At 42.4% G+C, this 13,037-nt stretch overlaps 1 protein-coding gene and 1 long non-coding RNA gene across 4 annotated transcripts in view; one reads left to right on the top strand and one right to left on the bottom strand.

Moving 5' to 3' along the window:
* The window catches only part of LOC135378019 (iroquois-class homeodomain protein IRX-4-like), a 69,382-nt gene that overhangs the window by 41,340 nt on the left and 15,005 nt on the right, over nucleotides 1-13,037 (bottom strand). The gene's annotated exons all lie outside the window — the stretch shown is intronic.
* LOC135378026 (uncharacterized) overlaps nucleotides 1-13,037 on the top strand; it is a 96,209-nt gene that overhangs the window by 76,652 nt on the left and 6,520 nt on the right. The gene's annotated exons all lie outside the window — the stretch shown is intronic.

The raw sequence follows: 13,037 nt of genomic DNA, 5'->3' as shown, positions 1-13,037 counted from the left end.
GAATGATGCAGACGATGCTGAAATGACATGAAGACGTCTCCGGAGGGAACCCATGTAAAGGACGTTTTGTGCTGAAGAAAATACAGCGGATCAGTAAGCGAATAGTTTGCCATGCGCAGTATGAGACATGACCACGAGTACAAGACTAAAAATGCATCCAGCTACAACTTCGTGTCATCGCTGGCAAATATGTACTTGCCAGCTTACAGCTTACTTGTACAGTGCTCTTTAGCCCATTTTACGCAGGAATTAGATTTTATTCGGTCAGACTTTCCTGCGTAAATTGACCCGATTTCCAGCCTATACATTGAACTATCAGTACGCGGTCCTACATATGCTAGGCAGCAAACCCCGATATACGTCGCTGCTATATCTTTTGACCTCGCTCGGCACATAGCTATGGCGTATGTAGCCTACTGGTTTACAGCACGGACACATACACAGATAATGATGATAATGAGGGACTCTTACCCCTCATCAAAGCTGACCTCTACCCCATTACCATTTTGAAGGAGTGAGGAGATGATCGTGAGATTACATTAGTCTATTATAGTCAGCTCGACAGGGCGGTCGTCGTCAAAGGTCCCAGAATAGGCGGATACCCTGCACCTGATGCGCGGTGGTGGACTATATAGCCCCAGAAGTTTGCAAAATATGTTTCTTACATCCGCTTCGATTTTAGCATAGTCATATGTCACCGTGACTGGGTAAAGAAAATTATTAGTGGCAAAAATTTAAGAAATACTAAAATTTTCAGGATGACATAAGTCTAAATTCGAGATGGTAAAGCGAGAGCATATATTTAAGTAACAAATAAATCAATTTTATGCCGAAAGTGCATGATGAGATATGTTTTGCAAAAGTGTCAGGATTACGTGCACTCTCATATTTGTCCTGACAGTTCTAATAGTGATATATTCTGAACCGGATTTTTTAAATTACATCGTCCCTGGAGTTGTAATAGGGAGTTTTAGTGAATCATTTTGACTCAGACGGTTCGCAAACGGGTCCCCCTTCTCATTGGTCACCGGCGATACCGTTCCTCAACTTCTTGAGCGAAGGAGGACGATTACTGTAAGTTAAGAAGTAAAACAAGAACGGAAATGGGGAATGAGAGGTGCAAAAAGCTGCGAGCGTGCGAAGTTGTGCTCGCAAGCTTCAGGCTTGCTAGTTGTTTGAAGCTCATCTCCTAAAAATTCTCATGGACTCGTCCCTTATATTCCGACCGAGACGTTAATGGTATACCACTATAATTTAGCTTTCTGGGGAATTTAATTTCAAGATGTGGTACATATCAAAAGTGTAGAGGTTCCAGGTAGTTGGTGTGACATATTTCAGACTGAGAAGCGCAACCAACATAAAACATCTCGCTGGACATGTTGGTGAGACATCTTCACGAGTGAAAGCGCTAAACAGACACACACGGCGACGCAAAAGCAACATGCACACATACAAAGCCCTTTGTGTTTGTGCGTGTTGCTTTTGTGTCGTCGTGAGGAGTCTTTTTGGCGCTTTTAACCACAGCGGAACAGTGGGTGACGTGTCCGATTACTGGCCGCAAGGTTGCCTAGACGCCCGTAATTTGGTGGCATGGTACGAATTGTCCTTGTACAAATTAAACGGGTCGTCCTTCCCGGTGTGCAAAATCAAGCCACAGACCGACTATACAGTGGCGTCGGTCCTTGTCACGATTACGTTGCGACATATAAGACCACACATAATCGCGAATTATCCTTATATCCTACGAACAGGTGTTGCCTAGTTCATTGTTAGCGTTGTCATATCCTTGTTTAAAACGAGATGGTTATCTCGAACAGGTAATGCAGCAGTAACACATCACAGTAATATACAAAGAATAGCGCGTATAGTGTGGTCATCGCAGCGAGCGGCGTACTAAAATGGCGCTAGTTTACTCTTCGCTTTTTTTTTTTTTACCTCTGAGGTTCAGATTGTGTTGACCTTACAATATAGACTTGCTGCGAGCTTGAGATGTATTTTTTTAATGTGGCAAGACTGCACTAGCGTTCTCTTTAGATAAGAGTTAGCTTTGAAATAAGCCAGCCATATTTCGTACAGTGTTTTGATGTAATAATACGCTTCCTTTGGTATCCAGAAGGCCTTGTGCCGTTGAGCATTAATGTGAGGACAACATGTGAGGCTAGCAACGCCGCAACTAATAACGCTGTACGAAGCAATTAATAATGTAGCAACTAATAACGCTGCCACCACCATATAATCATTCGTAGCTTTTGCAGATACCGCTACTTGCTAAAGTAACAGTAAACTGGTGCGGTGGGGTAGTTCGTAATGATAACTCATGGTAAGCAGCGACAGCACAGACACCGTTCGTGTTCGTTCGTGTCTGTGCTGTTGCTGCTTACAATGAATTAAATCAACAGCATTTACAAAGTGTTTACATTGTACCTGAGTACCTCTGATCAGTTCACCCAACCAGACAGGTATAAGCAACAAAATATCTGTTCTCCTGAGACACCTGGGGCAGAGAAAATATATCAGTTGTTTTTCTTGACAACCTTGCCGACGGTGTCTTGGTTTTACAATGAAACCCAGTTCGGTCCGCGTCACTCAAGTATGCACTCACTTTAGTAGAGCCTCCTTCGAGAATATCGAGCGAGTATGCGTGTACTAATCAACCCGTTTGTCAGACCGCTCGATCAATTAAGATGAAAATTGAAGCAGTTTTATAAAAACGTGCAGTGACGTAATCATAAACGTATTGTATTACCAAATTTTGTTAGCAAATAAAACTCATATAGGACTACGAGGCCTGTTAGGTGGTGTAGTATGGCTGTTTAACGAAAACAAATTCAAAATTCAAATTCAAAAATTTATTCACGCTATACGTTCACATTTTATCTAAACAAACTTCAGGTTTCAGCAAACACTATGCAAGTGATTTCTTATATATATATATATATATAAAATGAAGAAAAATAGCATACGCTCTTTGGCTGCACGTTGGACAAATGTTTATAAGTCCCAAACGTCGCCACACCAGCATTGGACAGCTGTTTCGGCCTTATTGGGCCTTCATCAGCAATGCGTAGGTGGGGGCCATATATATATATATATATATATATATAGATACAGACCCTTAGTTTAAATGCCAGCTTAATAAATAACTTTCCCCTATCCCTACTTCAGTCTCTGGTGTCTTTTCTCCCCTATCTATATTCAACATCCTGGTCGTTCGAACCTAAATTTTGTAGCGTATATATATATATATATATATATATATATTACTCTTGAGCCTATATAACGCGGGCGTGTGACCAGACGTATTATCCTGCCGAGTACTTTACATTTGGTATCTTTCTGTTCTATCGTTTACAATCGCCGGATATTGTGTACTTTATTTCGTGTGCAGTGTGGGTTTAATTTCGTGCGCAGTTTTTTGGTGGCGCTGTTGCGCCATGCGTAGAAAAGATAAGGTTAGTTTCCTTAGAAAGAAGGAAGTCACTGAAAAGGACATTCAGCTGCAGGCTAACCTTTTCAGTGGCTTCCTTGTTTCTTCGTTCATTGTTCTTAGGCACTTGATGCTTTGTGTGTTTGTCCTTTCTTCTGTGTTCCAGCCTCATAACATCAATTTCCATAGTTTCCTTAGTTCGTTAGTTAGTTAGTTAGTTTCATTTCATTTTATTTATTCATTCAGCTCTCACTAAATGCATAACATTACATGAGCGGGCCCACCTAAGCCCGACGGGCTTACGAGTTAGTTAGTTTTCTCGCGAGCGTGATGGTGTTGGGGGAGTGATATCCATTCTGTACTTATGTGCTTTACACGTGAAATAGACTGTGCACGTAGTACTGGCACAAGACGCTGAGCAGTTGTGGAACTCCTTGGGCGGATGCAAGAGCCACTAATGTAAAGAACGATGAGATAAACACTTCATCTCTACTGCAACTATACTCTCTTCACATTAGCACCTGACGCAACACACTTGAAGCATAAAGAGTAGTTGTATAATAGTTTTGCCACGCTTATTTAGGGCACTTAAGGTAGGAACAGGCAGACAGGCAACATCTGTAAAGGAGGAATGCGGCATTATGAATGGCCTGACAAATAATTACACCGGGCGTGCAAGTACCATTCGCTGCTTATACACACGCGGACGTGTTTCATCTGCACGCTCAAGTTAGATGTCCAATTCTTCATAGTTACGTGAGACTTGCTCGCATGCACTTGTTTTACATGACGCACAGTTGTACAACAAGAAACATTTAACAGCAACGACAGCATCATTCCCTTTAAAAACAAACCAACAAAAATTAGATGAGCTATTTATTAGTCCCGTCTACAACAATAGCGTGTTGTCAACCTCAAGGCAACGACAATAATTCAATGATGTGTGATAGTGTCACGGGGTGTTTTTCTCACTTAGACGGCGGGACCCTAGCCCAGTTCATGTGGGTTGATATGATATGATGAGTTAATAAAGCACTTAGCATGACACGCACGCGAATGTAGCAGGGCAAAGGCTTAGAGTTCATCCAGTATAGGACTATGTCTAAAGTCGTATAAGTGATCGAAAGTTCTAGGGCAAATTGCTTCGACAAAATCCTTATCATGCATTAATGTAGGCTTGTACAATATACTCAAGAGAGTATTTAAGTTAAGTTACTGAGTACCATACACTCTAAAAACAGAACTTCACCACATATCACGGTGAATGCAAATCGTTGTACAGAATGATACCGGTATCACTCCCGATTTGTGGAAAGTGCGGGGCGTACGCCTTTTGGGGACAATTAACATAACTGAATAAGTGTCCCAGTAAGGCCTACGGACCCCCGTTTTTAACCAATCAGGGGCAGAACGATGGCATTCGGAATAGTGGCTGGAGAGCGTGCTATGGGGTGAAGTATAGGTAGTGTTTTTAGAGTATAGGGGAAAAGAAGTCATTGAGTAGAGTACTTAACACTCAACCTTTGCAAGTATTTGAGTAGAATACTAGATACTCAACCTTGGAAAGCATTTGAGTAGAATACTACATGCTCACAAAAGTATAACTTGTTACTTTCAAGATCCCTAACAAGTTACAATTTGTGAAATTGACTGTGGAACAATAAAAAAACAAAATCAAGATAACAAAGAGATACTTGTTCGGATAATCTTCTCTTCCCGTGATACCTTCTTGTAGGATGCTCTGCTCCTCGCAAAACAAAACAAAGAAAGTAAAAAAGAATCTAAAACAACCAAAGAAATGATGTATCTTAGGAGTAACTACGAAATGAGTACAAGTAATTTCCAAACCGTTTTTAAGTGAAAATGCTAAATACTCACTTTTAAAAGTATTTGTAAGGTACCAAGTTATTCCCAAAAGTATTTAGGATAGAATAACTTGAGTATTTAGATACGTACCAAGTCTGCATTAAAGTCAACGCTTCTCGACACGAATTGCTTGTCCTCAATAATTCTTGTAAGACTCGTCACTTCTTAGAACTTTGTCCCCTCCCGAATTGATCCTCTCGGTCTGTCCGTGCAACATTTCTCCTGCATGTCTACGCACAGTCGTGATCTGCCTTGAGGCGGCCACCGGTAGGTCGTTCAGCTCTTCGTGTTGGCGCATAAACTACCCGAGGCAAGAACTGTTGAAAGCTAGACACTTGGGAAGTCGAATCACGTGCGAGAGTTGGGCTACAGGGCCTTATATCATTTCACCAGTGCAGGTACTACGCTTTTAGAGTGACTCCTAAGATGTCGGCCTGTGTTGATAATTACGACCGTATGAATGCCAAGCGCAGGCTCCGCAGCTGGCGTGGAAAGGAAATGGAAATATCCATCAGCGTAGCAAATATCTGCGCGTCTCTCGGAAGGATCGGTCTGAAAATTGGAGCCACACCGTGCCAAATTACCTAACTGCAGCATACTCTGATTTGTAATACGTAAGAGAATGCCGTATATATTTGTGTGTTGACATTTTGGCAAGTTAACAATGTGTAATTAAGGTATAAGGAGCGCGAAGGACTACTGAAATGGAGTGTGGCAGCAAACTAATTTCACGGTCGTAGCAGTGCCCGAGCAGAGAAAATTTCAGAGAAAAAATTTCAGAGAAAAAGAAAAAGATATTCTTTTGATCTTATCTTCGCGAACCCTGTTGACGCTGTTGCGCTTCCCCTTCACAGTAATGACCAGGAACAGGCTACAAGAGCTTTTTTAATGAGACGAAAGGATAATGACCAGGAGAAAAGTAGGCTCCAGATTGAGAAGAACAGAATGATCAGCCCTCGTGCAGCCCGATTTTTACCCCTTTGGACCGTGCCCGACGTCTCACGAGGGACAGCCGGCGCCTGCTTTCGAACCCGGCATGTGACCCGGGTTCGAGTCCGGGAGCCAGCTGTGCTGTCTGTTTTCTCTGGGTTTTCCCGAGACACTTTAAGACAATGTCTGCACATGCAGTTTCCTGTGAAGTCTGCCCAGGATGCGCGATCCCCCCCGCGATATAGTTGTGACGTTGCCCGCCTGAGCGTGGCCGACTATTTCATCACCACCACCACCACCACCACCTTGACAATGACGATGGGCTTGCGGGGGTGCATGACGGCGATCGTATAACAACGCTCACACTTAGCACGACACTAAAACTCGAATTTCTTGTATTGCTACTTGGAGGATGGGGCAAGTCGCGGATTTCTCCGATAAATGTATACTACACCTACGGGAACCCTTTGTACGCGAATGGTGACAAATACGTCAAGGGACACTGCTGAACGTAACACCCATTTTTCCACGTCTTCTGGCTTTTCACCCGAGTTCTCTCCCTTTCTTATATAGGGTGTATAGCATTGCTCAAGGGTTATACTTTGGCTCGCGTTTGATTTCATTTTCTCTGTATTCATGCGCTTGTAATGAAATTCGTTTATAAACACACACTATACGTCGTTACGTGCAAGCTATGACAAGGACAGGAAAGGAACAGGACAGTCAACAGGTACATAAATACAATCAGACACGCCTTCTTGAGACTTTCTAACTTAATATCGTGTTACACTATTGTCCTGGGCATGCAGCACATTTAAATTGTGCGATTTTGCACCCCTGGAGCGATAGAAATCTACAACGCCGACATGTAGAACAACATATGTACGGAAATGAGCGAGATATTCACCGAAACGTTCACCTCCTGCTTAACATTGTTTTTGTACAGGTTGCTGTGCAGGCCACTTTCGTATCAGTATCACATCGTCCCATCTCCCTTTCTGTTTCTATTTTCATGGCCTGTTTGCAACTACTATTCGGTGCACTGTACGAGAACCATGCGCCAGGATTTTTTTTTTTTTTTTTTTTTTTTTGCTGTCAGCTACTTTTGTAGTCGGTTACCTTGCTATCCACTACCCTATAGGCATTTAGTTCTTGATATTTGCTCGAAATCAACGAAAATAATAATAATAATACTTCGTGACTTTACGTTGCGAGACAACTGTGATCATGCGCGTCGCCACAGTGGTTGGTCTCTGGATTAATTTTGCCCCCCTGGGGGTTCTTTAACGTATGCTGCAATTTCAACACACGACACACCGTATTTAACGTCCCTTGCGGAAGACGGCGTGTCAAGGCACCCTGCCACCAAGTTGCTGGCGTCCTCGGTTGGGTTCGAACCCGCAATCTTGGGATCAGTTGGCGAACACGCTAGCAATTGAGCCACGGAAGTATATAGGTGGTAACGAAAAGCCCTTTCGGGAATCAGCGAATATGGGTTCATTTCTCGTTTCCTGCAACCCACACTTCTTGTTTATTTACATTACATAGTCTCGTTATTTTTATAGTGTTGCTTATCCGACTTAAAACTACAAACGTAAGAGAAGACCAAAGAATATGCCACTACTTGCTTGATATCCTGTCACTATAGGAGGCATTAGTACATTAGACAAAAGATAAAGATATGCCATATATTTTTAAGGAACGACTTAGCCTGGAATATTAACGCGTTCAAGTTCAAGTTTGCTCTTAAGTATGACGCACGAGTTCTCCAGTTATCATATTGTTAAATATTGAGGATTTGCGTGGGTCACTGTATACAGGCGAGAAACAACATATATCACTGCACGTTTTATTTTTGTACAAACTAGTATTTAAGGCTCGTATTTTTCGTCACAAAAATAGAGGATTATAATGCAATTACGTACCTAATAAGAATTAGTGACAGAAGTGGTGATTTGGATATTTTAATTTACCGCAGCTGAGGTTTTGAAAATCAACAGCTGTAACTTTCATTTCGGACTGCCAATTCGAAAAATTATCTACTGTTCCGTCTACTTGGGCATCGAGATAATTAATGCGTGCTAAATAAAACTATTACGGAGCATAAGTTGCATCGCAATAAATGCTGTTGGAGAATGATTGAGGATTTGCGTTCAAGGGTTCAAAGTGGTTCATGTTGACTACAAATGACATAGCACGACGGCAAGATTGATCCAAAACGTCGCCACGCCAAATGTTGAGAATTTGAACGTGTGCTCACTGATTTTGATATGGTATCTTGCAGCGGTCCGATAACAGAATGGCCGTTGTATATTCGCTTCTATCTTAAGTGCGTTCTTTCTAGACATGAATCCCAGGCTATCGCGGCTGTAGCTTATTCACCGAACAGATGTTCTACGTGTTAAGGTTTATAAGAGCCGAACTAAATTATCAGTGTACCACTATTTGCAGTCCACGGGGCCGCAGCATCGAATCGTGAGCAAACTGACTGCGATAGGGAAAATACCATTCCAAATCCTGCATCGTCTACGCGTGAATGTGCCCTATGGTCGCCAGTTTCTTCATAAAGTGGGCAAGGTGGACTCGCCCAACCGTCTACTGTGCGGGACAGTGGAAAACACTGAACATATCATCATGCATTGTCCAAAACATGCTGCACAAAGAGGCATCTTGAGGCAGACCCTTGGCCATCTCGACTGCAGGGACTTCAGCATAGAGAAAGTCTTAGGCGCATGGGACGCTAACCACAGGGACGCGGCCTTCAATGCTCTTGTCAATTTCATTGTGAAATCTGGACTAGAAACCCTATACTAGACGGAGCGTGGACATTACTATGATCCTTGATGTGAACGGCGCGCTCGGTCCTGCGTGGTCGCGGTCGAGGCGCTCACCGCGGTGAACTTTTGCGGTGTGCTCGCACCTTCTGTGGTGCAATCGTACCGTTTCCTTTCTTTTTTCTTTTCTGCTTTGGGGTCTACCGTCTTTCGTTTTTTGGGGTAGCAGAATTCGCTTGCGCGAATTCAGCCTCCCCTTGTTATTTTACCAACCAACCATTTCAAATCTGATGATCAATTAGCATGTAAAGGTTACCTAACCTCTTAATTAGCAGAAATAGAAGGTATAAAGGTAGGTATAAAGCAAGAGATAGCAAGGTGAGAATGATTTCTGTATTACTCCTACAACTATACAGCAGCAATGGAGTTATTTTCGATTCTCGTGTTGAGCTTTCGTTGGCCATTAAATCGTTCTAAACTTGCGGAATCTGAAGGCAATGCACTTTGCAACACACACCTCGTTCTCAGTGCAGTGCAAGGATTAACATGTTTTTCCTTATAATATCTAGCATAAGCTATGAAACAGTTGAACCTAAGTCAAATAGCATGAGAGATTAAAAAAATATAGATTTCAGTGATAAATAGACATTAAATTAATGCGCGCAATTAATTTGAGAAATAGAAAATTGCTATCTCCCATTATAGGCACCCTGAGGTTTGTGTTGTGCGGCTTGTGTGTCAGTTTCTGTGTTCCAGCTTCAGAACAGTTATTCTCCATCATAGTCAAATACATACTCATATGGTGATATGCAGTTAGGATGGCACGCCAGCGATAGTAGCACACGTGCCCTGGATGTGAATAAATGCCCTCGGTATATACATAACGAGCATTGGAAATAAAACAAGGAACGTCAGTTCCTGTTTCAGTAAGTAATCTGAATGTTGATTGGCCGTGACCTACGATATGCTGGTAGTCTTTACACTGTACGGACAATAGTTCTGAGTGTCATTGGGTGTTAATGCCCTTATAAGTTTAACCCACAGTCTTGCGGCTGCGAAGGCTGAAACTCAGAGAACGGTGGATGACTGAAACTCAAGGGACTATACAACTCTCATCATTGCTCCTGCCAAGTATTTATAACTTCCCAAAGGCACCAGATCCCTCCCTTGAGTTTCGTGCAAATTAGCTAACGTAGGTCTATCAATGCTCCATTGACTGCCTTGAGTCTGACGTAATAACGGACGGAAAGACGGAATAACCAGCTTTTACCACGTCGAGGTTCCAAGAGCGAATTCTAAAATATAGGGAGGAATGAAATATTGGTAAGAGGCAAAACGTACTGGAAAGGCAGTGTAATTAGAAAAAAATCCATTGTTTTCGGAGGAACACCGAAGGTCCTGAGCCGAGGATCATTTCTCCCTATTTTAATTCCACCACCCAATTCAATTGAGTATTACGATAGCACATTTCCTAAACTTTCTTCCCACTGCGGTTTGTTTCTCGCGTCCCCCTCACGTGTTTTTAAACGGCATAATGTATCACTTATACGTATATATTCAATTCCTCGCATGTAGTAACTCATATTACGTTTGCGTCGCTTTCCTACATCATCTATTATGCATATGTGAAGTTATCTGCACCATGGCATCAAATGGCTGCCAAAATCTGTCTGAGAGTGAAAAGAGCGACCTCAGCCAGACTGATAGGCATCTCTTGAAACCGGATTTTTAGCCTCAGGCTGCTGCGGTGCCGAGTTGAAAAGATTCAGTGCCGGGTCTTCTGTAACCGCAGCAGGTATCACATATCAACCGCCTTCCAGTATGGGTGGCGGTTGGCCAGAGGGGGAGACAATACAAACAGTACTATATAAGCCATGCTTACTGATGTGCGAAAGCTGCCGTGCTTTTTTGGACTTTCTTATTATTATTTTACATATTTCAATACAAATGTCTTGTGCTTCGTCACCCAGGAAAAAACTGCGAGTTCCGAAGGTTAAGTGGATATATGGTTCAATATTTTGACTCAGAAATAAGATGCAACCACGCCACATCTTTATTACCTGAATGACATGATTGTACAATAAAGGACTTTGGAAAACTGCATAAGATAAGAAAAGAGATAAAGAGAGTCGCCCGTTCGAGAAAGTTATATCTTCGAACAGTATAGCTCATTCTGGCGGAGTCTCCACGGAGAGTCGCGATCAACAATATTCGCTGATTTCGGGGCTTCCAACAATGGCATCCATCGAAATTACTTTCTCTGAACTCCCTTTGCGAAATATCGGCGCTATATATTCTGGACCTGTTATTCGCACTTTTAAGGGTTTCGATTTTCAGAGCCTGGATTTAGGTATCATCATATCACTCATTTGGACGACGATCGCGGTGACAATGACGTCAGATAAAATTTCGGCATCTGACTGTACAAAATGGGTGCTGCTCATAACGTTCCACGTACATGTCGTTGTTAGCGGTATCATGCATACATACGCTATAGGCGCATATGAAAAGAATCTCACAAAGTATGAAATATGGCTGTACACGTACATATAGGTTGACTGTATATACCGGCTGTTGAAACCGGTTGATTGTACCACCTGTAAATAAGTGACATTATTTCCAGGTGTTATCAAAAAACGTGGCTGTGGCACCGCAAAGGCCATGACAACTCCGTGAGTTTGTGTGTTCACACAAGCTGCATGCACTGAGGATGACATTAGTGCATCAATTTCCGTGAATTATGCCGTGTCCAGCGTTGATCCCAATTCTGATATGTAGTGTTTACAATGAACGGCATTCAACAACAAGATATTTGCCTCGTAGGAGCTGGCCGCTTTGCGCGCGTATTCCTCGCGCTGCGTGTCGTGTGCCGCTTATGTCGCCCAAAAATAGGAAATAAACTGCGCAAATAGAAAATGGAAAAATTATTAAGAAATAAATTTAAAAAACAGAAAAAAAAGAGAAAGTAATATAGTCGGGAGTAAAAAATCACTCCAGTGTGAGGGCTGTGTTCCCGACCTACAATTTACGTGTCTGCTCAGGTGTCTGAATGAAATCATATATAACGGATTTTAGTGTTTATCTTTTTCGTGCGTATAACATTGCTTGTTTCATGGTGTAAAAACGATAGCAGTGATAGAAACCAATCTTGACAACATTTGCGATGGCGTTCCAACATGGCGTTCCAAACTCAGATTAATGACGACTACCGCACGTAAGCTAGAAACTGAGTATAATTCAGCTGGTGCTGTAAGAATCGTGACACTGTTGATTATGCTGCGCTGTGGTCGGCCTTTGGAGCATTATGTGGCGAAGTTGTATTTTTACGGTATATACACTCTTAGAAATGAACTTCACCGCATAGCACGCTCCTACCCAACCATCATCTCGAATGATATCGTTATCTGCCCTGATTTGTTGGAAACGGGAGGCGTACGCCTTTTTTTGTGCCACTTATGCTGTTCATAATTGTCACAAAAAAGGCGTACGCCTCCCGTTTTCAACAAATCAGGACAGATAACGATATCATTCGGGATGATGGTTGGGTATAGGAGCGTGCTATGTGGTGAAGTTCATTTTTAAGAGTGTAGCATAGACACATATTTCATACCTTGTGATATCACTGTTGATATACTGTATGTGACGTGTGAAATGGGAGGTGCGTCGGGAAAAAAAGGAAGGAAATGCATCATATCGTATGATTATACCGAGCGGCCTGCCTGTAGCACATGCGTTACTCACAAATACATTTGCATCCGTTCGGTATCGCGTATATAGTGAATGGACCCCCGAATGGTGTTCTTGTATTGTGTTCCGCTCTTCTGGTAAATCAATAAAGGTTTCTGCATTTTACATATTCTTATCTGAAGTCTCAACTTTTTAATGGAGCCAATTTCCAATGCGATGGCGAAAGTTACTCCCGCTGCATGTTTCCGTGAGATGAAACTTCGTTGAAACACGACAGTGTGACACAAACCCAATGTAATCACTACTGTAGCATGCATAATTTTCCAGTAATGGTAACGGGAGTGAGCGAAGGG

This window comes from Ornithodoros turicata, chromosome 1, assembly GCF_037126465.1.
Source record: "Ornithodoros turicata isolate Travis chromosome 1, ASM3712646v1, whole genome shotgun sequence".
NCBI classification, from domain to species: Eukaryota; Metazoa; Arthropoda; class Arachnida; order Ixodida; family Argasidae; genus Ornithodoros; species Ornithodoros turicata.
Note: the sequence above shows the minus strand (reverse complement) of the source record. Positions and strands in the feature narration are given on the sequence as shown.